The sequence below is a fragment of the Balaenoptera acutorostrata genome, chromosome 20 (assembly GCF_949987535.1).
Source record: "Balaenoptera acutorostrata chromosome 20, mBalAcu1.1, whole genome shotgun sequence".
Taxonomy (NCBI): domain Eukaryota; kingdom Metazoa; phylum Chordata; class Mammalia; order Artiodactyla; family Balaenopteridae; genus Balaenoptera; species Balaenoptera acutorostrata.
The window spans coordinates 16,518,070-16,542,716 of record NC_080083.1 but is presented as its reverse complement, the minus strand read 5'-3'; the positions used below and the strand labels follow the sequence as shown (position 1 = coordinate 16,542,716).

The 24,647-nt window shown below is 41.0% G+C and overlaps 1 protein-coding gene across 3 annotated transcripts in view; it reads right to left on the bottom strand.

Annotated features, from left to right (window-relative positions):
* Positions 1-24,647, bottom strand: part of FAM222B (family with sequence similarity 222 member B) — a 66,953-nt gene that overhangs the window by 18,416 nt on the left and 23,890 nt on the right. Inside the window, exon 1 of one of the 3 annotated variants that reach the window (XM_057536727.1) lies at positions 21,917-22,140. The exons of the other annotated variants lie outside the window; for them this stretch is intronic. The gene's annotated coding sequence lies outside the window, so the exon portion shown is untranslated. Of the gene's footprint in view, positions 1-21,916; positions 22,141-24,647 lie in introns of those variants that run through there. 3 annotated transcript variants of the gene reach the window in all.

Genomic DNA, 24,647 nt, shown 5'->3' with positions numbered 1-24,647 from the left:
GGGACTTCCCTGGTAGTCCAGCGATTAAGACTCCATGCTTCCACTGCAGGGGGCCAAGTTCGATCCTTTGTCCGGGAATTAAGATCCCACATGCCGTGCAGCAAGGCCAAAAAGTAAAAAAAGAAAGAAAAAAGAAAAGTATCCTTTGGCTTCTGTACTTTCATCCCCATTAGGTAGAAATCAGTGTTCCTAAAAATGTGAAATGCAGGCTGTGTTCATTGCAAGCCGCTAAATCAGAATTTGCGGTTTTTCATTATCGTATGTAATAGCCTTCAGTTTCCTATCAGGGTTGTATCACTGTAACTTAAGCTGAACAATTTTAGAAAGGTAGACTGACCTTTGTATTTAACCACATCCATAATCACAAGCAGAGCTCTCAAGCTGGGTAGAATTTTACTCGTAAGTACCTGGGACTGTGACCAGCAAGACAATGAGAATAACAAGAAACCAGAAGAAACCGCTTCCTTGAGATAATACACAAATATTGGATTTTTACCTTTTACAATTTCCTGTAGAAACTTGTATCAAATCAGAAAGTTTCTGATTATTACTCAGATTAAATATAAGTTAACAAATAACCTATAATTATGTGGCAGTTTTTAATCTTCAAAGCCCGCATCGCACATGAGTCCATGAAAAGCTGCCAGAGAAGCACAGATCTCACACCCAGATGGGGAAACTGAGGCATAAGAGCTAATCATTAAAAAAAAAAAAAAGGAAATCTGTAGGAAAGATATCAAAATTGGGTGCAATTTTTAAGACTCAGGGTGTCTAAAAAGTCTTTTAATAGGCCTTGACTGAGCCCAAAACAAGTCAGATCCTAGACAGGTATTCATTCTGGTAAAAATGAAAAAGGCAGTTCCTCAGTATAGCTTCTGTAATTTTACAGATCAAAGACACAACATGGAAAAAGAATTTGAAGAATTTAGCAGGCTGTTAAAAAACGTTGGCAAGCATGTGTTTAAAGAACATCTAAATGAGTTGCTTACTCACGCCCTTTCTCCTCCCCTCACCTGCACAGAGGCCGCATTCTCTAGTCACTCCCTTGCCTCAGAATCACCTCACCAGAGTAGGCCCCCTAACTCAGTCTAGAGTCTGGCTTTCAAGTTTAAAGGGTGACAGAAATTTAAGAGACTTAAGGTCATTTAGAAAGCCTGCTTCATTTTCTTAAAAAATGTGTTTTATTGAAGTTGATTTACAACGTTGTGTTAATTTCTGCTGTACAGCAAAGTGATTGTTATACATATATATACATTCTCTTTCATATTCTTTTCAGTAGGACCTTGTCGTGTATCCAGTCTATATTTAATAATAGTTTGCATCTGCTAATCCCAAACTCCCAGTCCATCCCTCCCCCACACCCCCCCTTGGCAACCACAAGTTTGTTCTCTATGTCTGTGAGTCTGTTTCTGTTTCGTAGAGAAGTTCATTTGTGTCATATTTTAGATTCCACATATAAGTGATATCGTATGGTATTTGTCTTTCTTTTCTTTCTTTCTTTTTTTTTTTTTTTTTTTTGGCCAAGCTGCATGGCTTGCAGGATCTCAGTTCCCCAACTAGGGATCAAACCCGGGCCACGGCAGTGAAAGCCCAGAATCCTAACCACTAGGCCACTAGGGAACTCCCCTTGTCTTTCTCTTTTTGACTTACTTCACTTAGCATGTAATCTCTAGGTTCCTCCATGTTGCTGCAAATGGCATTATTTCACTTTTTTATAAGCCTGCTCCATTTTGAGTACGTAACTACATGACATTATTCTTTTTTTTTTTAATAAATAAATAAATTTATTTATTTTTAAATTTTTGGCTGCATCAGGTCTTCGTTGCTGTGCACAGGCTTTCTCTAGTTGTGGTAAGCGACAGTTTCTCATTGCAGTGGTTTCTCTTGTTTCGGAGCATGGGCTCTAGGCACGTGGACTTCAGTAGTTGCAGCACGCGGGCTCAGTAGTTGTGGCTCCTGGGCTCTAGAGCGCAGGCTCAGTAGCTGTGGTGCACGGGCTTAGTTGCTCTGCGGCATGTGGGATCTTCCCAGACCAGGGCTCGAACCCGTGTCCCCTGCACTGGCAGGCGGATTCTTAACCACTGCACCACCAGAGAAGTCCCCACAAGGTATTATTCTAAAACAAATCTAGATGAGAGTGTTTGGGTCTGTGTGTGCTTCTGTTTCCTCACCCCGGTGCCAAGGTGTCTTCTTTTCTGGGTCTAAAGTGCCTCATCCAAGCTCACTGCTGGGTTCAGAAATTTCAAGAGACATTTATAAACCCATATTTTTGCTATGTAATGAGTAACACTGATTTATACTGCCTAAGAGAGTAGTTTGTCAAAACTGCAGAGAATGGTTTTAATGAAATTTTGAAGAGGTGTTGAAGAGTTATGAATGGAAGCAGTGAAAGGAGACAGGATCCACAGCAACATCTGAATGCATGTGCGTGGACTGAAGACACAACTCCCACCAAAGTCGTTGGAGAAATATGAGCAAGTACTAAACATATAAAGAAATGGTGCAACTATCTAATATTTAAAGAAATGTAAATTAAATAGAATGACATTTTATTTTTTGATTAAAAATTGACAAACATGTTTGAAAAAAAATCTAGAACACACTGAGTCAAGGATACACTGAAGAGTCACTAAAGTGAGATGTTGACATATTCTTTCTAGAAATAAATATGAAGTTTTTAAAATATTCATACTCTTGATATGGCAACTACACTTCTAAAGTCTAACTTAAGGAAATAATCAGAAATGTAAACAAAGATTTCCATACAACTCTCTTCACTGTAGTATGGTTCATAATTGTGCAAAAACTCCAACAATCTAAATGTCCAAAAGTAAGGAAATCGTTATATAAATTATGGGCTATTCATCTAATAAAATTAGTATGAGCCTCCCAAATTAAAAAATATATATTGTTAAAAAATATCTAAGGACAAAAAAATGCTTATAATATAAATGCTGGGTTAAAAGAGTATATATAGGGCTTCCCTGGTGGCGCAGTGGTTGAGAATCTGCCTGCCAATGCAGGGGACACGGGTTCGAGCCCTGGTCTGGGAAGATCCCACATGCCACGGAGCAACTGGGCCCGTGAGCCACAACCACTGAGCCTACGCGTCTGGAGCCTGTGCTCTGCAACAAGAGAGGCCGCGACAGTGAGAGGCCCGCGCACCGCGATGAAGAGTGGCCCCCACTCGCCGCAACTAGAGAAAGCCCTCGCACAAAAACAAAGACCCAACACAGCAAAAACCAAAAAAAAAAAAAAAAAGTGTGTGTATATATATATATATATATATATGTATATATATATATATATATATACGGTATAATAATAATTTTGTAAAATTTATTATATATACATAAAAATTATGAAGTCATTTGTATTTGACCATTAAATGCATTACAGCACTTTGTGGGGATAAATTCTCATTCCTGGACTATCTAGTTCAGGATAACATTCTACTTAGCTTTCATTTCTTGAATATAAAACGAACAGAGCCAAGGAAGTAACTTAGGAAAAAACTGGATGGCAAGGGCAGTCATTTTCTCATAAGTTTTCAAAAGGGGAAAACTCACATATAGATAAGTGTCAAGTGCAGCTCAAATCACCTGAAGAAATCTGGATTAACAAGAGGCAAAACATCAAAGTGGTTAAGAGACAAGACTGAGTTTGACTCTCAGCTCTGCTGCTTACCAGCTATGTGACCTTGGGAAAGAAACAACTTCATCTGTAAAATGGACCTAGTTCATGGGATTGTTGTAAGAATTAAATGAGTTTAATATACTCAAGTGCTTAGGACACCGGTGCCTGAACATTATTCAAATGTTGGCTCTTACCACTTTCTTAATCTATCAAAATCCAGGTCACTTTTTATTTTCCCAACACAACTAAACCACCACCTTACATTTTATAGTTCTTTATACTCTGAAACACGTTTGCATACAGTATTTCACTTGAAATTTAAAACAATCTTTTAATCTATATGGAATAAGTATCATTCCCTTTCCATAGATTAGCAGGTTTAGAAAGATTAGGTAACTTGTCTAGTGATATGTAGCTGGGATAGTGGACCTCATATAGAGTCTCTGTCGTAACTCCTAGACTTGTGGCTCATTCCATTAGACAAGTATTTTCTAATCTGTAGGCTGTGACCAGCCTTTAAAAAAAAAAAAATCACCAAGTAACAGTAAGAATGCTTATTGTTTCATGACTCTATTCCAGCTATTTAAATTATATGTGTATTTACTGGGATGCAGTCTTTATTGTGGGCACAGATGAAGATGTTCGAAAAACACTGCCCTATACCACGGCTGCCTCTCAAGTCAATATTTATTAAGTACCTATCATAGCCCTCTTCCTACACTATTATATACAACAAAAACATACAATTCTAAGCCATGGTTTTGTTTTTTAAGTGTAATTATCGACTTTCCTATGGATTTGGGGAACTACCTGTCCCACATCAGCACTTTGCTCTGTAACTCTATTATACTATTATACTCTGTAACTCTTCGGCTAGCCTAACACTTTGGAATCAGCTTTTAGTGAAAATTCCTTTTTAAAAAAAGGGGCGGGGGGCTTCCCTGGTGGCGCAGTGGTTAAGAATCCGCCTGCCAATGCAGGGGACACGGGTTCGAGCCCTGGTCCGGGAAGATCCCACATGCCGTGGAGCTTAGCCCATGTGCCACAACTACTGAACCCACGTGCCTAGAGCCCGTGCTCCGCAACAAGAGAAGCCACCGCAATGGGAAGCCCGCGCACCACAACAAAGAGTAGCCCCCGCTCACTGCAACTAGAAAAAGCCCACATGCAGCAATGAAGACCCAATGCAGCCAAAAATAAATAAATTAAATAAATAAATTTTTTAAAAAAGGGGGCGGGGCAGCAACTATAACCAAGGTAAGACTGCATTGGGAAAGTGACTACATAAAGGCAAAGAAACGCTTTAGGTTCGAGTAGTCAGACTTTCTTCCCCAGGGGAAAGCTCTATCATTCACACTGAGGAAACTGTATCAGAGAATACTACAAGTAATGATCAAACACAGTTATCTCTCATTCTCAATCCTCGTACAGAAAACTCTTCCCTTCCTATTCTCATGCTCTTTCCTGAATGTGAGAAGTAAACCTTGACTAACTCTGAACGTACTCTCAACTCATACCTTTTCTAAGTCAGTTTCCATTTTGGACACGCCTACTATGATGGAAGCTGGGCATCACACAGCCCACCAAGGTCTCTGACAGGAAGCATCTCTCTGCTCTTTAAGATGTTCTAAATTTGGGGGGGGTGAAAAGGAGCTCACGCTTTTCCATGGCTATGCATCTACTATTTCCACCATATATTCATTTGGTCTGTTACCTTCTTAGAACTAGTTCTCTGTACACAATACCTTGAGCTTATGTGCCTTAGATTTCTAGTGTAGAGTTTCAGTAAGGCTAGTAAATTCAGCGCAGGTAGGGAATGAAGTTATGCTTACAGTAAACACATCACCCTTCACTGTATTAGTATTATTAGGGTTAGTTCGGCAATAGGCAGATTTTAAGGTAATAGGACAAGGCATAATTGATACACTAATATGTTCTGTTCATTTAGGCCCTTCCTTCTGCCCCAGCCTGAGTAGAGGACAGTGAGGAATTCTGATGTATAACAACTTTGGGGGAGGGTTTCTATAGCCTTAGTGAAAATCAAAAGATCTTGCCTTGCCATTTCACTAAGACTCACTATCACTTGAAGCTTTATGGCTCACACTCCACATATCCAAGGAATTACCAGGCTTCTGAAGCTAAAGGTGTTTCTGAAAGCAGGAGAGGCTGATAAACCTCAGAAGGACCCAGGAACTGAAAGCTTACTGAGGAAGAGGAGCAACACCTCCCCCCATATCCTGCAAACTACCACAACTGGCTAATGAAATTCAGAATACTGGCTATATCCACAGGAAGACTAGAGAACAGAGAGATAGTCCCTTCCCCGCTGGAAGAATACTTTGATAGCTAGAGTAAACACCCACAGAAATAAGATTCTGAACTTAGCTTTAGGAGGCTTCCTCATTTCAGGAACTGCCTTAGGAAACAAAACAAAAACTAACAAAGTAGTTTTAAATTTTTCAAGGACTCAAAGTACTACAGCTCACTCACAGATCAACCCATCAGCAGACTGGCCCTGAGAAATTCCATAATCATTCATCATTGTTGTATGTCAGTGTGTTCTAACTGGTCAAATATGTGTCTTATACGAAATATTAAGTGCCACCCAAACAAAGCAATTTAACTCAAGATTACTTTAGCATTGAGTGAATCAGGAAAAAGTATATAAATACACGTTTTATCTTACAGATGTCTAAATGATCTGTCTTCCTTTATCTCAAAGATACCTCAAAGAAATGGCTAACACTACACAAATTAACATTTTATAGACAGTGGCAGAAAACAAGTTCACAGCTCTTCTATTCCTGGTACATGCCTCCTTTACTCAGTGTACCTATTCACTGTCCTTATTTCAACTCTGTCAACTTCTCGCTCTGGGGTCTCCCTCACCAACTAAGTGTCCTAACCAACTTTCACCCAATTCCCTCTGTTTCAACTGGATTAGAAAGAGAAGGTACCCAAACAGAGTACAGAGTGCAGAGGGTATCCACAAAGTTGAGGGTGGGGAGCCCTGATGTGGGGAGCCAGAACCCAAGTGGTGTGAGAACATCCCCAGAGGGGATGGATGCAGCGACTACTTCCCATTCAATAACAATGAGCCCCAATAGGGTCTGCTCAGATCTTGGCTTCTAAATACTAAATCCTCCACTAACAGGAACAAAGGCTCCTTGGAGAAATGGCTGAAGCAGAGAAAGTACTAGATGAGGCTGGTACATACTACTGTGCAGGAAAGGAAGTGCTCAAAGAATAATAGTGACATGTCAAAGAACACAGAAGCTACAGGATGCTCAACTGGTGAGGGAAACTCCAGAAAGATAAGTTTACACAGTAGTAATGAGAGGGAACAGAGAATGGATGCACTGAGTGAAGGAGGCATATACTAGGAATAGAATAATTAGAAACTTTTTTTCCTACCACTGTTCAAAAGATGTTAGTTTGGGTTAGTGTCAGCCAAACCTTTGAAATAAAAGGACAGCAAATCACTTGGGCATCTTTAAGGGTTAAACATATAGTTATGTATTTTTTTTTTCCTGATTTACTGGCAAAATCTGGGATAATTTGAACATCAAAGTAAATAAAGATAACAGATTAAATTTAGTAAAATGTAATAAGTTGAATAAAATAGGAAATCATGAGTCCATACTAATGTAAACAAACTAGTAAACTGAAAGGCTTAAGAGGAAAAGGATATTTGCATGGTATCAAATTGTCTCCTCCCAAAATACTTAGTAATTACAAAGGGAAAAGAGTAACTTTACACTGGAAATGCCTAGCAGGCACCACCTTAACCAAGTGATCAAACATTCCCAGTAACTGGACAAATAAAAATTCTGCACTTCTTGAAATTATGCAGTGAAGAACACAGCATCACTCCTGCGATATTCCTGTTAAAGGTATATAACCTAAACTAAACACGAGGAACCATTAGACAATCCTAAATTGAGGACTTTCTACAAAATAACTCAGTAGTGTCAAGGTCGTGAACATCAAAGAAGGCCTAAAAAACTGTTCCAAATTGAAGGAGACCAAGAAGACATAAGAAATAAATGCAAGATATGATCCTCAACTGGACCCTTTTTGTAATAAAGAACATTACTGGTACAGCTAGCAACATTTGAGGGGTGTCTGAGAATTATATGATGGCAATCTATCAATGTTAACTTCCTGATTTTGATGGCTGAATTGTGATAATGTTGGAGAATGTTCTTGTTCGTAAGAAGATAAACACCAAAGTATTCAGGATGATGATGCATCAAGTCAGCAACTTATTCTCAAATGATTTAAGGAAGAAAAATATTCTCTGTACTGTACTTGCAGCTTTTCTATAAATTTGAGATTGTTTCCAATTTTTTTTTTTTTTTTTTTGGCTGCGCTGGGTCTTCATTGCTGCATGCTGCCTTTCTCTAGTTGTGGCGAGCGGGGGCTACTCTTCATTGCGGTGTGCAGGCTTCTCATTGCGGTGGCTTCTCTTGCTGTGGAGCACGGGCTCTAGGTGTGCGGGCTTCAGTAGTTGTGACACACGGGCTCAGTAGTTGTGGCTCGCGGGCTCTAGAGCACAGGCTCAGTAGTTCCGGCACACGGGCTTAGTTGCTCCGCGGCATGTGGGATCTTCCTGGACCAGGGATCGAACCGGTGTCCCCTGCATTGGCAGGCGGATTTGAACCACTGCGCCACCAGGGAAGTCCCTGTTTCCAAATTTTTTACTAAAATTGTTAAAACAAACAAAAAAAACAAGATAGCAGTGTTGAAATCTGAAGGGGGGGGTGTGGAGATCATAAAGAAGAGTTGAAAAGAGTGGTCTGTTAGAAACCATTCTCATTTTATCTCAACGCAGGTGACATCTCTGAATTGGTGAGTGCCGACACTGGGGTTCTTGCCTTCTCGAATAGGTTTCCTGTATCTTTCTGCCTCATCAACTTCTAATTTCTTTTCAGCACTTATCTGAATAACATTTTCTCCTGTGCCTGCACTTCAAATTCTCTCCCAACCTCCACTCTGTTCTGGCAATGCTTCCACTAAGTGGCTTTCATACAACTCTCTTACCCTAAAGATGGAAAATTTCACCTTTAGAAAGGTTCCAAAAGCAATGTCTTATCCTGAAGGAGGCACTATTAATGACCCTCCTTTCTTTAGGCCTGACATTCACTAACATCTCCATCAAGTTCATGTTTTAGTAAGAGTTTTTCAAGGCCTTTTCTTCTAAACACATATAACCTATGCTCCAAGGGAAAGCCTTGTTATATCTTCCAGACTGTAACAGGGTTTTGACACTCTTTCCTCCCACTACACAAAAAGTTTCAAATGACATCATAAGCTTTATCTCCAGACTTCCTGAAACGTAGCAACTATAACTAGCTTCTCTACTTTCACACCAGCAGCAGCTGGCAGGCAGAGTCTTGGTTATTCTACAGCAGAAAGGTTTTCAGTAACAATGAAGAGCTTTGAAGCAGTACAAAGATGATGTTTATCACTCATCCTTTCCTCTTCTTTCCTATTCAGGGTGATCATGGAAGTTTTGGAAGAGGAATAACTATATTATAGCCTGTCTCCAAGCAGCCATGAACTTTCTCCCCCCCACACCCCTTTTTTTGGCTGTGCCACGCGGCTTGTAGGATCTTAGGTCCCGGACCAGGGACCAGGGATTGAACCCGGGCCCATGGCAATAAAAGTTCCAAGTCCTAACCACTGGACCGCCAGGGAATCCCCCTTCCCTTACTTTAAACAAACACTAGCAAAAGCAGACTCTTAAAGTGCATGGCCATCCTCTTTGGCAACTTGTCCTCAACAAAATTTTTGTGCAGCCACATCCATGAAAATATCTAAGGAGACTGACAGGCCCTTGGGAAGAGAGCCTAGCAACAAAGGACACTAAGGTGAGCAACAACATCCAGAATGAAAGCAGCAGCAAGTCACCTAGAGATCGAGGAACAGCCCTAGCTGGAATCATCTTCACTCTTCTCGTGTTAAAGAGAGAAAATTTTGCTTACAAGCCAATTCAGGGTAACCATCAAACAACAACAGAAAAAGAGGAAATAGCAAAGGAACTTCATCATCTTTAGAGAAAGACAAACTATTTCCTTTTGTTTCTTCCCTCTTTCTCTACCTAGCAAGGATTGTTTCCAAAGACATTATGCAACTTTCTTTTAAAAATCACAAACTAAAATTCCTATAGAGCTAAAGAAACGTGTCCTCAGTGTCATACTGACTTTATTTTTTTAATTTTTAATTTATTATTATTATTATCTTTTTTTTTTTTTGGCTGTGCTGGGTCTTCATTGCTGCGTGCGGGCTTCTCTAGTTGCGGCGCGCGGGGGCTACTCTTCGTTGAGGTGCTCAGATTTCAATAGTTGCAGCGCATGGGCTCAGTAGTTGTGGCTCACGGGCTCTAGAGCGCAGGCTCAGTAGTTGTGGCACACAGGCTTGGTTGCTCCGTGGCATGTGGGTTCTTCCCGGACCCGGGATCAAACCCGTGTCGCCTGCATTGGCGACACTGGCACAGGGGGATTCTTAACCACTGCGCCACCAGGGAAGTCCCCATACTGACTTTAGTGCCCAAAAGTTTTCTTTTGCACTTGTAGTGCAAGCAGAGGACTAAACTGCATCTTGCTAATTACTATAATCTTACAATAAGCACATACTCCTGTGAATGACATTTAGTTCCATCTCAGTCTATTCTTCCATGATAAGCAGCAATGAACTCAAGGGTATGATGTCAGAATATAAAAAGCCATTAAGGCTGCTCCTCATAGATTCTTTTAAAATATGATCCTACACAGCTCTTCAAAAGAAGGACAATATGTTTTAATTCTGAAATGGATTTTTACAATGCTCTGACCTCCTATCTAAAAGAAGTCTGGAAAAATAAGTAACTGCAGTGGAGTGAAACATGTCACTCTGGTTATTAAAATCCATCAAGTTCATACTTCAGCCTTAGGATAACTACAGCCAAAAAACTGACTCGCAAGTAATTATCACCACTGTCTGCAATAAAAGTTAATTGGACACAATTGAACTAACGCCCTAGTCATAGGGAAGCTGCAACTGGCGAAGAGCCCACTCCTCCTGCTCCTTCAATCTGCAAATGAAACTGCTAATGATAATCTGTGGACAAACAAGAAATTGCTCTCATGGCTTCCCCACTGCAAATCACTCAGCAATTCCAGCTAATGCCCAGGCATGTTGGGCCAAGAGAAAAATCATTAACCAACACTTCCTTGGATAAAGATGAATTTTAACAATAACCAAGCCCATTAAGGCTGAGAGTTGCTGAGAACTGTTAACTTTCCCCGGACACCCTAAGTAAAGCAATGTGGCCTGATCTCCACACCTTAGTACTATACACGAGATGTGCCCTGTGCCACTAGCATGTGGTAGTAAGCAGAGGCATTATGCAAGGCTGGGAGCTACTGTTACACAAATAATTTATCTTCTTGTAAGAGAATCCTGGGTAATCTCACTTTTAGACAGGCAAATGGCATTGCAGATCTGCTTCAATAGCAAAGATTAAATCGCTTCTGAATTGACTTTGGAGTTGATAGATTCCTGCTGCCTGACTCATCTGCCTTCAATTCTGGACAAGAACTGTGCCCTTTCCCCTGGAATTAGTATCAGACTCTCTGCTTTTCAATTCTGTCTACAGCCCAAGAGACTGAGACTCCTAAGGGTATTATGGCATCTTGGGTAGCCACTCTTACAAAAGGGGAAAATCGTGGTCTTTATATCTACAATGACCTGTAAAGTGAGCAGGAGGCAGTAACCTCCTGAGGTGACAGAAGGTAAAAGAGAAAAACAAGTACAAAGTGCTACCTCTGCTTATTTTTTCTTAGGTGGTCTGGGCTCTATCCCAGCAAGGAGGTGGCTAGAGAAATTACTAATGCAATCAGAACCATCCCCAAGGAAGCAGCTGGACCAACTGTCCATTTGGTATACTTTTCAATAAAAGTTATTTTGGAAGGTTGCAGTTTACTTCCTCTAGTCATCAAAATACATTTTCCGATGTGAAATATGGAAAAGCCTAAGAATAGCTCATCCAGTATGTAAAAAAGAGAAGGATCTAGAAACTGTAATATGGATAGTAAAGTGAAACAGGAGTTTAACCTGAAAAACAGGACACGTAGTAGGAACGTCATTCATTCATTCATTCACTGGGCACCTATGATACACTAGGCACTATGGTAGTAGTAGTACTATGTATTAAGAATACAGATATGGCAGACAAAACCTTGATGAGGTATGTGATTAATGTGGTCATTTCATAATATATACAAATATCAAATCATTATGTTGTACACATGAAACTAATATCATATTGTTTATCAATTAAACCTCAGGAGGGACTTCCCTGGTGGTTCAGTGGCTAAGACTCCACACTCCCAATGCAGGGGGCCCAGGTTTGATCCTTGGTCAGGGAACTAGATCCCGCGTGCTGAAACTAAGAGTTCACATGCCGCAACTGAAGATCCTGCATGCCGCAACGAAGACCCAGCACAGCCAAGTAAATAAATAAATAATTAATTTTAAAATAATAAATAAATAAACTTCAGGAAAAGAAGGACGGAAGGAAGGAAGGAAAACAGACCTGTTTGAAAACCCAAATAATGAAAAAAAATACTCCCAGGAAACAATGGGAAAGATGGGAGAAAACACTATGGGTCATTGAAGGCTGAGCAAGAATTTACCGGATTGAGACAGGTAGGCCACTCTACACAGAGAAAACTAGCATAATGCAAGGCATGCAGTTGTAAAACTAACTGGCTTGTCTGGGGAACCACAAGTGGTCTGGTATGGAGAGGAGAGTGTCGGGTGTATGGGCTAAACCTGGAGATGAGCCTGATGTGTTAAATTATGAAGAGCCTTATATTTTATACTAGAGGGACAGAATAGCAGATTAAAAATAAATCAGCAGGGGCTTCCCTGGTGGCGCAGTGGCTAAGAATCCGCTTGCCAATGCAGGGTACACGGGTTCGAGCCCTGCTCCAGGAAGATCCCACATGCCGTGGAGCAACTAAGCCCGTGTACCACAACCACTGAGCCCGCACACCTAGAGCTTGTGCTCTGCAATAAGAGAAGCCACCATAATGAGAAGCCCACACACAGCAACGAAGACCCAATGCAGCCCAAAAAAATTAAAAATAAAAATAAATAAATCAGCAGAAAAGTAGCCCTGACATCTTATAGACTAATTGTGATGATTAAATGAGATTATATTTATAAAGTGCTTAGTACAGTGCCTATGCTCAATGATGGTAGTTATAACTATTATTAGCTAATGTCAGACTTTATCCTGAAGCCATGGGGAGATAGGAACAGGTTTTAAGGACAGTAACATGATCAGATGTCTATTTTAAATAAATCTGCTGGAAGTGTGAAAGACAAATGGGAGATGGCAGAAGTCATTTAAGTGGCTATAGTGATTTCGAGGTGTGAGATGATGAAGATCTCAAATAAAGGTGTCATAAGAGGTCTGTCATACAAAGGAGGAAGCAGCTTTATCTCTGAGCTCCAGAGATCAAAAATAGGTTCATAAAGTCTGAAGAAAGGCAATTTTCAGTGAACATAAACAATAATTTGAGCTTATTCAACAGTGGCACAGCACTAGAAACGCTAAAGCAAAAGCAATGACCCATTCATTAAGAATGATGGAAGAGTTTATTTTCAGTAGCTAAGAATTTGGACTAGACAACCACTAAATCCAATTTCCAGATTCCAAGATTCTAAATCACTTACAGAGGTGGTTTTGTAAAATCATTAACAATTGCTTACATTTGTAGAGAGGTTTACAATTTTCAAAGTGCTTTCACATTGATTCTCTAACTTAATTTTCTCAAATGCCCTGAGATAGTCTGGGCAGGTATCATTAGTGCCATTTTCACAGATGAAGAAATTAGGAAAAGCTAGTAAGTGCCTGGACTACAACCAGATTTCCTGACTCCTGGCTCTGGGCTCTTTCCATTCTCACCATTGCCGCCAACATGGTGCCAGTGTTGAAAATCCATTCTGAGAAACCATCCCTCTTTGGTCACCTGTTCCAGTGTTTATTCTCAAAATCAGTAAATTCTTCTGCATATCTTATTTTCGTTGTTCAGAAGTTTCAGCCTATTCCTTTGCCCTCATGTAGGTGAATAAGAGCTAGCCATCTATCTTTATACAATGTTCCTTCATATTTACATACTATAAAATGTCTGTCATTGGCTTCCCTGGTGGCACAGTGGTTAAGAATCCGCCTGCCAATGCAGGGGACATGGGTTCGAGCCCTGGTCCGGGAAGAGGCCACATGCTGCGGAGCAACTAAGCCTGTGTGCCACAACAACTGAGCCTGTGCTCTAGAGCCCACGAGCCACAACTACTGAGCCCAAGTGCCACAACTACTGAAGCCCACGTGCCTAGAGCCCATGCTCCGCAACAAGAGAAGCCACCCAATGAGAAGCCCGCGCACCGCAATATAGAGTAGCCCCCGCTCGCCACAACTAGAGAAGAGCCCGTGCACAGCAACAAAGACCCAATGCAGCCAAAAATATAAATTAATTAAAAATAATAAAGTAAAATGTCTGTCATTTCTCTAATCTAGGATAATTAATCCCAATTACTTGAGTTTTTTCACATAAATATTATTTCCCTTAAAGTAATCTAATTCTTAATTTACTACTAGCTCCAGGAAGATAATATTCTCTTCCCATCACTCCAATTCTAATCCCCAGATATCTATTCTATTAAAGAGTACTTCCTCCAATTAATTAATGCCAATATTTATTGAGTACCTACTATGTAGCAAGGCATTGCTCCAGGAGCTACGGACTCAGCAATGAACAAAACAGACAAAAACTCCTGTCTTCATGGTGCTTCCATTTGTACATGAGGTAGAGTGCAAGGGTCAGATAAACTTAATGAATAGGTAAGCGACATAGACTATTAGAAGGTGATAAATGCTATGAAAAAAACAAATGAAACAGTGTAAGGAGATGAGGAGGACTGGATGGGGCGGCAACCTTAAATAGCATAGTCAGAGTGTGGTCCTCACTGAGAAACTGTACTTTCTCCATGCTTTATCTGCTAGTTTCAGTGCAAGGCAGCAGTACAGCTTTTAATTACATAAGAGATCTTTTTTTAGCAATTAAACTATAACTAAAATAGTTTTTCCCCCCTCTCATTTCAAGTTTAACTCTCAGGTACTTGCACATTTAATAAAAAGCAATTGATCAACTTGTTTTGAAGAAGAAAATTTTGTTTCTGTAATGCTGAAATACTCTTCAAGAAATAATGCAAAAAGTAATGCAAGCCCACTAGCACACACACAAAGACTGCTGCCGGATGCAACTCTGACTTTAATAAAGACTAGCGTTTCTCTAGTTGTGGGGAGCTGAAAGATGAGCAGCTGTGGACAGGGGGATGGAGGGAGCTGGTAGAAACAGAATTTTAGACAGCTACAAAATTGGCATGCAGACTGAAGTGGCATCAGCCTCTCACTTCTAGGTGTACTAAGGAACAATCTCTCCAGAACATATTATGAATGATAAGAACGACACTTTTCAGTTGGGACATTTGTTCAGCTTTGAAAGAGGCAAAAATTAAAATATAGCTTGCTGAAAAAGCAACTTGTTCCAACTGAATTTTGCCACAGGATATGGAAAAAGGCAAAGCACTTTTCTTAAGAGGAAAGGTTCCTTTCATCTCTCTGGAGAAATGTTCTAACACAGTATCACACTCCAATCGTAGCATACCTCACAGGGACTGAATGAAGCCTAAGTACTAAAATCCTCAGTAAAGCACTTTAGTTAATGCACAATAACACCTGGCATGACAGGTCAGAACCAAGATATGGATTCTTCATTAATCCACTGGTCCCACTTTCTGTTGAATGAAAGAGGTTCTGGGAGAATAAGATAAGCAAAAGCCAACCAGTACCTTCACAGCTACAAAATTAATGTCTTCATAATAGTAAAACCACTTCCAGCTGAATAGCTGGGTGATAAAGAAGGCCCATTCAGGAACCCAGGAAATGTGACTTTTCCATTGATATACTGTGACCTGGGATGAGCTGCCTTTAACTTCTCATAGTCTTGATACCCCTTTCCTTTTAAAATAGATTAAGTCCTATCCTTTACATAGTAAGTGATAAATGAAATGTCAATGGCAGAAGTACTTTAGCTTTTTTGGAAGGAAAGAAAAAAATTAAGTTGTGAGTAATAATGCTTATGATTCTCCTCTGAAGCAACAGGGATGCTGTGTAAATCACTTCAATTTTGCAAGTGGCATAAAATCTGATTTTCACTCAGATCAGCAACTGATCCTCAAAACCACTTTGCTGAGTGCCAAGAATTAGCAAGTAGTTATAAAACATTGCCTTTTAAATCTGCTGTAATATTCAGTTGATCTTCCACTAAAGAGAGAGAGAGAACATTTTCCCACCAAACAGCGCTTAAAGAAATACTCAGTTTTGAATTTGTAATTTATAGTACTTCTTTGATCACAATCTAATGTGTAAATGGATTTCATTTCGGCCAACAGCTCCCATCATTAGAGTACACAGAGCCCAGTGTTAGAAAAGGGGTTTACTTTGGTAATAGTTCTTCTTTGGCTTGGCTATCTACAGCTTGCCCACATATGATGAATGATTTGCATATCTGTGGGGCAAGAAGACACCAACAAAGAAAACATGCCAGTGTCAAGATTTATGATTTAGGGCTTCCCTGGTGGCGCAGTGGTTGAGAATCTGCCTGCTAATGCAGGGGACACGGGTTCGAGCCCTGGTCTGGGAAGATCCCACATGCCGCGGAGCGGCTGGGCCCGTGAGCCACAATTGCTGAGCCTGCGCGTCTGGAGCCTGTGCCCCGCAGCGGGGGGGGGGGGCCGCGATGGAGAGAGGCCCGCGCACCGCGATGAAGAGTGGCCCCCGCTTGCCGCAACTGGAGAAAGCCCTCGCACGAACCGAAGACCCAATACAGACAAAAATAAATAAATTAATTAATTAAAAAGAAAATCCTTAAAAAAAAAAAAAAAAAAAAAAGATTTATGATTTACCTGGAAAATCTCAGTTTTCCATAGAACCTCAGTATAATTAGGTCCTATAACAAGGGTCAAGTCTTAAAATAGTAAATAAAACAAACTGTCTCAAGGATACAAAACTGAGCTGAACTTTTCTAGGTTCTGTTTTGAGCTATACACTACCTTTGATGATTAAGAAACTGACTGTAAACCAAGCTGGTGGCAATCTCACCTACTTGTCTCTTTTTTTTTTTTTTTTTAAAGGATTTTCTTATTTATTTATTTATTTATTTATTTATTTTTGGCTGTGTTGGGTCTTCGGTTCGTGCGAGGGCTTTCTCCAGTTGCGGCAAGCGGGGGCCACTCTTCATCGCGGTGCGGGGACCGCTCTTCATCGCGGTGCGCGGGCCTTTCTCTATCGCGGCCCCTCCCGTCGCGGGGCACAGGCTCCAGACGCGCAGGCTCAGCAATTGTGGCTCACGGGCCCAGCTGCTCCGTGGCATGTGGGATCTTCCCAGACCAGGGCTCGAACCCGTGTCCCCTGCATTAGCAGGCAGACTCTCAACCACTGCGCCACCAGGGAAGCCCCTCACCTACTTGTCTCTTGAATGACCAGACAAAGAAACAAAATTTTAATCAGTTTGTTCAGCTGGAAAATCGCAGTTAAAAAGCAGAGGAAGAAGTTAAAGCTATTGCTTAAAAATGTGGCCTAGGAATATCTTTGGATTTTACTTGTCTATACTTTGCCTGTTTGCCCTTCTGCATGAATAATCAAGAACTGACTGTATTCTCTGATCAGGAATGAGCCCTTAACTAGAGTTCTGCCTGTATGTTGGTAAAGATGCCTCCTGCCCATTTCAGCTAGCCTTAAATGCAACAAACTCAGTCTATGACTAAATTTGATCTAATCAGCCACCCGCTCCCCCCCCCACCCCGCCCCAGATCCATCGGCACCAAATTTAATAAAACTTCAATTTGGCCTTTCCTTTACATCTCTTTTATTCCTCCAACACCTCATCTTGAACCTTTCTCCTTCTCTTGACTGATCATGGCATCTTGGTCTTTGGATTCTCTTCACAACTAGAGAAATAAAAACACCTTCTCAGGGTAGAGATAGGAAAATTTCAATCATTTCAAATAGGGACCCTGAAAGGAGTTCTTGGATAAAAGAATTAAACATATTAGAAATTCAGAGACCTTGGCTCTGGGTCTGGCTTCACTACCAAATCACTTTCTAAGTTATTTAGACATTCCTGAGGCATTAGTTTTCCCTACCTCAGAGAAATGCTGAGACCACTAAGAGAGTGCTTATTTAATTCATTGGAAGAAAAGTAAAAATATTTATGTTAATACTGGAAATGATTCTTGGGCTGAAGAAATTCTTGTCTTAACCTTTTGTGAGTTGTTATATATTATACCCTACAACCCGACATTTAATTTCAAGGTACAATATAATATGTACTCAAGGTATCAAATAATTCCTTTAAACCAGGCTCAGGTCCTCTCTTCTATTACTATATACATTTACAGATGATGAAATCTCTAATTAAGCAAAATTCTAAGATGTGGCCAAACAAAAGGACTGTCCAGTATTCATAAAATGCTAATACAGAAAACAAAGTTGGGGGAGGGAGCAAAGGCCTGGATTCTAAGAAACAAATGAGCTATTTGGGTGTTTGGCTTAAAAAAAAAAAAAAAAAAAAAAGGATTAAAAGTTTATATCTAAAAGGCAACTCTATTTTGAATGGCTCTAACAATCCCATAATAAGTGCAGTATCAAACAAGTCAGGGTAATTAATTCAGTGGACTCTTCCCCTTTCACTGCCAGATTGAACAGCTCTGAGGATAATCTCCTTCATTCTCCCAGGGCTCAGTTCGAAGATTCATTATTTATGCCCTCAATTGTTTACTCTGTTCTATTTTTCCATCCATCCAGGCCCAAGTGCAGTGTTATCACTGGCCTGTTTCCAAAATGAATGTATTAGTTCACTGCCTTACTAGTTACAAACTCAAAGATAATCAAATAGTGGTATCTTAACACTGGAGAGCAACTTCATCCCACCACTTGATCCAGGAGAGAAGTTAATGATAATGCTGACCCAGGTTACCAAAAGCTAAATTATTTTAGATGGATGAAATGAAACACACAAGTTATTCTAGTCTTCTTTTTTTTTTTTTTTGAACCACTGAGCAACATATATGCACATCCAACAGGATTCTTAAAGGGCAGTATCATTAGAAAGACAGCTCTGGCCCTCACCAAGAGCAGACCTGTAAACTATTGAGGATTAAACTGATTGAGATGCACTTTGCCTAGCAACCATTCATTAGGAAGAGTTCAGTAACTCACCAGCAATCAATTCCATGTCCTTATCTAAGCCATAAACAGATAACAGACTCCATCAAGTCCTCTACCCTCTGGATTCAGACAGCAAACAACTTCCTCAAAAGATTCAGCTTCCAAGAGTCAACCTTTGGAGGAGGGGGTTGTGCTTAAACACACAAAATATTGTCTCAGACACCTGACTGACAGAGCTGAATAGCTAAAAACTACCACCAGCCGCATCTCCATATGAATGCATTCATTGTCTCCCAGGTCTTTCTGCCTCTAATATTTTCTCACCTTGAGCAAGCTTTTCCCAATTCCAAACCTGACAACACTCAAGTTGATTATCATGAGAATCAAACAACGCCAAGGGTCCAATCTTTTCCTTCACCTTCTCAAGGGGACCATTTTATACTTCTGATGAGAATGGGGGATTGGGCTTGAGTCTCCCTTTAGAGAGAACATAGGGCCCTTTTTCTTAACACATTCTAAGCTGTGACTCACAGAAATAAGCAGGATGGATAAAAACAGATTGCTAAAGAAAAATCAGTGGACTGAACCTCAGCTGCACCATGTCCCCTCAACCTAAGAGATTATGGAAAGTCGTGGCTTCATATAATTGTTTCCTTGTAGAGGACCAAATCTGAATTTCCATCCCCCTTAAATGATAATTGGAGGGCTTCCCTGGTGGCGCAGTGGTTGAGAATCTGCCTGCTAATGCAGGGGACACGGGTTCGAGCCCTGGTCTGGGAAGATCCCACATGCCACGGAGCAGCTGGGCCCGTGAGCCACAATTGCTGAGCCTGCGCGTCTGGAGCCTGTGCCCCGCGACGGGAGGGGCCGCGATAGAGAAAGGCCCGCGCACCGCGATGAAGAGCGGTCCCCGCACCGCGATGAAGAGTGGCCCCCGCTTGCCGCAACTGGAGAAAGCCCTCGCACGAACCGAAGACCCAACACAGCCAAAAATAAATAAATAAATAAATAAATAAGAAAATCCTTTAAAAAAAAAAATGATAATTGGAGATCAGTATAGATACACACCTATGATTAGTCCTATACATAGCCTTTTGTCTCCTGGGAAAAACTCTTTGGGGAAATCACTGCACCGTGCAAAATACAGATTACACAAATCTGTCAAGAAAATAGAAATATAAAAACATTAAGTGAGCAAAGTGTAATGTAACTTTATAAAGCTGTATTAACTGCTCACTCATGAGTAGACAAAGAAAAAAACACCTAGATATCAAATAGGAGGACAACCTGTTTTTTGGTAGAAGCAAGTTGAAGTGGTATATGCTTTAACATGGCCTCCAAGTGGATTTTGTCACTCCCTCAGCTTACTATATAGACATCAAAGTACACTTTGTTTTATACACTAGCTAGCCGTCAAAGCTTCAAAGTGATTTTTAACAGTTCATTCTCAATAACAAGTTGGGTAAGACAACATCTGGGGGATTCTCTTTGCCTTTCAATTTAAACATGATTCATGGAGTCTTAAGGGATAAATGGGTAATAAACTAAAAACCCAAAATCTAACAAAGGTTTACTGTGAATCTACTTTTTTTTGCATAACTCTATGTTAAGGCTACTTGCAATTTAAAAAAAAAAGTATACTAAGTTCCTGATCCCTAGTAAGTTTCCACAACTGAGATGGTTCCCTACCCCATCCTCCCTAGTCTTTATAATACTTGCTTTTACCCCAAACTGCTCTTTATTGATTAGAGATAAAATAAATCAATGTAAAGAAAAAATATTAATCTAACTTAAATGGTAAAACAGCTCCAGCATATCAATTCTATCTTCAAAACTGAACTCCCGTCAGAACAATTTCTGGAAACTGAACCTGGATTACAAGACTCAACTCTCAATCATTTCAATTAATACTTACCAAAGTGCTGCCAAAAAATTGATATTCCTCACTTTTGGCATTCTAGCTCTTTGCTAATCAACATTAAGATAAATCTGGTCCAAACAAGTTTACCATGAACACTGCCACTCAACACACACACACACACACACACCCCCTCCCTTTGTTTCTATCATAAATTTTGGGTTCTCTATCTTCAATTGATAACTTTCCTCTCAATTAAAAACCTATAAAGAGGTTCCTGATTTTGGCTGAAGATGAGCTCTGTCCTTCAGAAAGAAGGGATACATACATTGTAGAAGCAAAGGAACTCAAGACATACATATAAATTGTAATGATACAGCCACACGAATTCATGGGGGGGGCGCTTTAAAAAATAAATGAATTAAACAAAATTCATCTGGATTTGTTTAAAGTTTGGTTTTTGATGACAGAAACTAATCCCTCTGAGAGCCTATGAATGAGAAATATACAGATGGAGAAAAAGATAAGACTTTTAAGTTTCAGTAACGGCAAGGTAAGTTTGCTTGCTCTAGCTAGGTTTCTCCAACAGGGCTGAGTGCTACACAAAGCCGGTAACACTGTACTCGGGGAGAGACTTTAGCAGAGTTAATCGCTAACAACTATCAGGATTTCCTTTAACCACCATCTGACGGGGGCTGATCCCTCTTTCCACTAGCACCTCCTTCCTTTTCAGATTGTTTTTGCTGATTAAGGCAGTCCCAAGTAGGAAAATGGTGAAGACAGCCTTAATGGACACGATGCAGAACATTTCCCAAAACCCACTCCTATCCTAACCTGCTTTTTTTTTTTTTTTTTTTTGGTTCACTGCATCAGATGCCACACAAGAAAGGGCTCCTCTTTTTTCCTCTGTTCATTTTACTACGCGACCGACATCGACACATCAGTAAAAACAGATGAGAGTCCTGAATCTCCTTACCCTGCTGCACGGGTGAGATGAAGGGAGGGAAAGAAGAACGAAGGGTAGAATTAGAGAATCAAAATAAACTGATTAGATGGGGAGCTCTTACTTCCCATTCCATTTCCCCTTTTCTCACAAGGTTAAGTCGGCTGAAGTCGGGGTTGGTTAGAAAAAGCACACACACCTTGAGCCCTGGAAGGGAGGGAGGTGAGGTTCGCTCCGCAGCGCTCGGTGGGGCTCCGGGCTCCGCCCCGCCTGCCTGGGGCAGCTCAGCCCTCCTCGCCCGAGCCCCGGGAGGATGGAAGAGAAGGGGTTTCTAGCTGTCTTGGCAGGGGGAGGGGGAGGCGGCTGCTCCGGGTGCCAGGCTCTCTGAGCGCAGCACTCCGCGGCGCGCCGACACCCCCTCCCCCAGCCGGCTGCCGCTCGCTCCCCCTTCACCGCCGGAAGCCAGCCCCGCCCCCTCAACTCCATCCCGGCCCTTCTCGAGCCCCCTCCAGTCCGCACAGCCAATGGCGAGCCAGGGAGCCAGCGGAGCGACTCACCAAACAGCCAACTGGGGAGGCCCACTGGGAGGTCAGCCGCCCGGGATAGGCCAGCTAGCCGCGGCCCCGGCCCTGGCACGGCTCCTCTTTGTTAGAGCTGCCCCCATCTCTCCAGGCCCCCACCCCGAAGCCAGCAGCCCGGCAGCGCGGATGGGCCAGGTGATGCGGCACCCCTTCTCCTGCTCCCCCGCCCACGCCCTACCTGGGTACTAGGAGTGACCCCCATCCAGGCAGTACCTCCCAGAGTGCATCAGACTTCCACAGCAATAGCCATCCGGAGACACCTGAGAGTAGAAAGATGCTCCCCAGGCCTCTCTGCCTCGCCCTTCTTTTCTCAGACTAATCAACTGCACTCCCTCATAACCGTGCATAGATTTAGGTTTGCATATTAGATCAGCTGCACACATCAATCCACCCTGTCTGAAACTCCTGCTTCCCGTGACGCAGAAATTAAGGGGGGAGGGGGGCGCATATTGGGAAGGGATTCATCTGGAAGTTGGTGCGCTGGGAGAAGGAATACATCAAATCATCTGCAACAAACAAAACACCAAAGACACACACACAGTTGGATCCAACCCAGCTCAGATACAAGCTATCCACATCCAATTAAACCCAAGCTAACCACTCCCTTAGCAGGTTTCAGTACAATTAGGAAACAAACATCTAAGTCTTGTTCAAGCCATACACCTAATATTAGAAAAAACTCTCAGGAACTGCCAGGCCTCCGCATAACTGGCAGGTTGCATCAACACTTCAATCACTAACGTCAATGTTAAGGGCCTAACACTGCTGGGATGGAATATGCTAAAGACTGTAGAATATTTTCTTAGGTATAGTGGTGAAGCAGTAGTAGGGGTTCATTTAAGAAAAACAAAGTGGGGTGGGGAAGGCAAGTTATTACCTACACTGTCATTTTTGTCCACAAAATTCTTGCAAGTAATGTTAAGTGTCTACCTCACACTACAATCCGGCTTAGCTCCCAAGTGCTACTACAATTTTTAAAAAACAACAACAAAACACTTTAAAATTAAGTAGCCTTTTCTTATGTGGAGCCCAAAGCATTTCATATATATATATAGCCTCAGTGTTCTGGGAAGATGGAAAAGGAATTGTGTGACATGCCCATTTAAAAGCCAGCTCTTTTTTCTAACCCAAATTAAAAGGCCTGGGCTTAAATAGATTTATGGAGGAACTTAATTGCTGTCTCATAGACTAGGTTCCAGATAAAAAGAACCAAATGTGAAAATTTTATTTTAAATACTGCCCACAAAAGTCTCCCAAATTAGCTAACGAGTCCATTCCCTTCCCAAATACATCTGACCTAAACAAAAATCCTCAAAAGCACAAAAGCAGTTACAACTCTCCATATCATTTAGCAATTCTCTGGCATTTTCCATATTAAAATAACTAAACAATACTTCAAGAAACTACTATTTTAAATAGCTGGCCTAAAAGCTACTCTTGATGACTAAGGTAAACAGCTGGGTCAGTACTTTCCTTCAAATTCTACTCTTCTTGACAAAGGCAATTTTTCTCTCTTTAAGGATTAAATAGAAACTAAAATTTAGGGAAGTCCCTGGCGGTCCAGTGGTTAGGACTCCACGCTCTCTCATTGCCAAGGGCCTGGGTTCAATCCCTGGTCAGAGAACTAAAATCCCACAAGTCGCACTGCGCAGCCAAAAAAAAAATCCTTCCAAGATCACTCATAAGCCCATTAATTTGCCAAGACATCAAAAACAAACAAATAAACATGCCAGTCTCACCATTATCACAAATGTTCTTGACAATTAGGTAATTCAGACAAAACTTCTAATATCCTCTTCTAAAATATAAATGAGGAACTCAGGGTATTTTGAATACCTTAACTAAAATTAAAAAATCAAATTTATCTTCATCTACACAGTCCAAGAAAACAGAGAGGGATTACAACTGTTTAACACAAGATCACAGGGGAAGCCCAAAACGCTTCATCCTAAAGAGGAACTCAAGTCCAATTTCTTTTCATGCCCCTCAAATGTACTCTATCTTATTACCACTACCCTAACAGAGACCCTTACTACGTCTGTGGGGGAAACTATAACTTCTTTCTAGCCTCCCTCATTCCACATAGCACTGCTTTCACATCCATTTGCTCTTCCCCTTAAGAACTACAGAAACATTTCAATTTATTGCACATTTACTAGGTGCAAGGCCCTGTGTCAAGGGGAAAAAAATATATATACATATATACACACACACAAAAAATAGATAAATAACAAGGACTTACTGTATATCACAGAGAACTGTATTCAATATATTGTAATAAGTTATAATGGAAAAGAATCTGAAAAAAATATACATATAAATGAATCACTTTGCTGTACACCTGAAAAA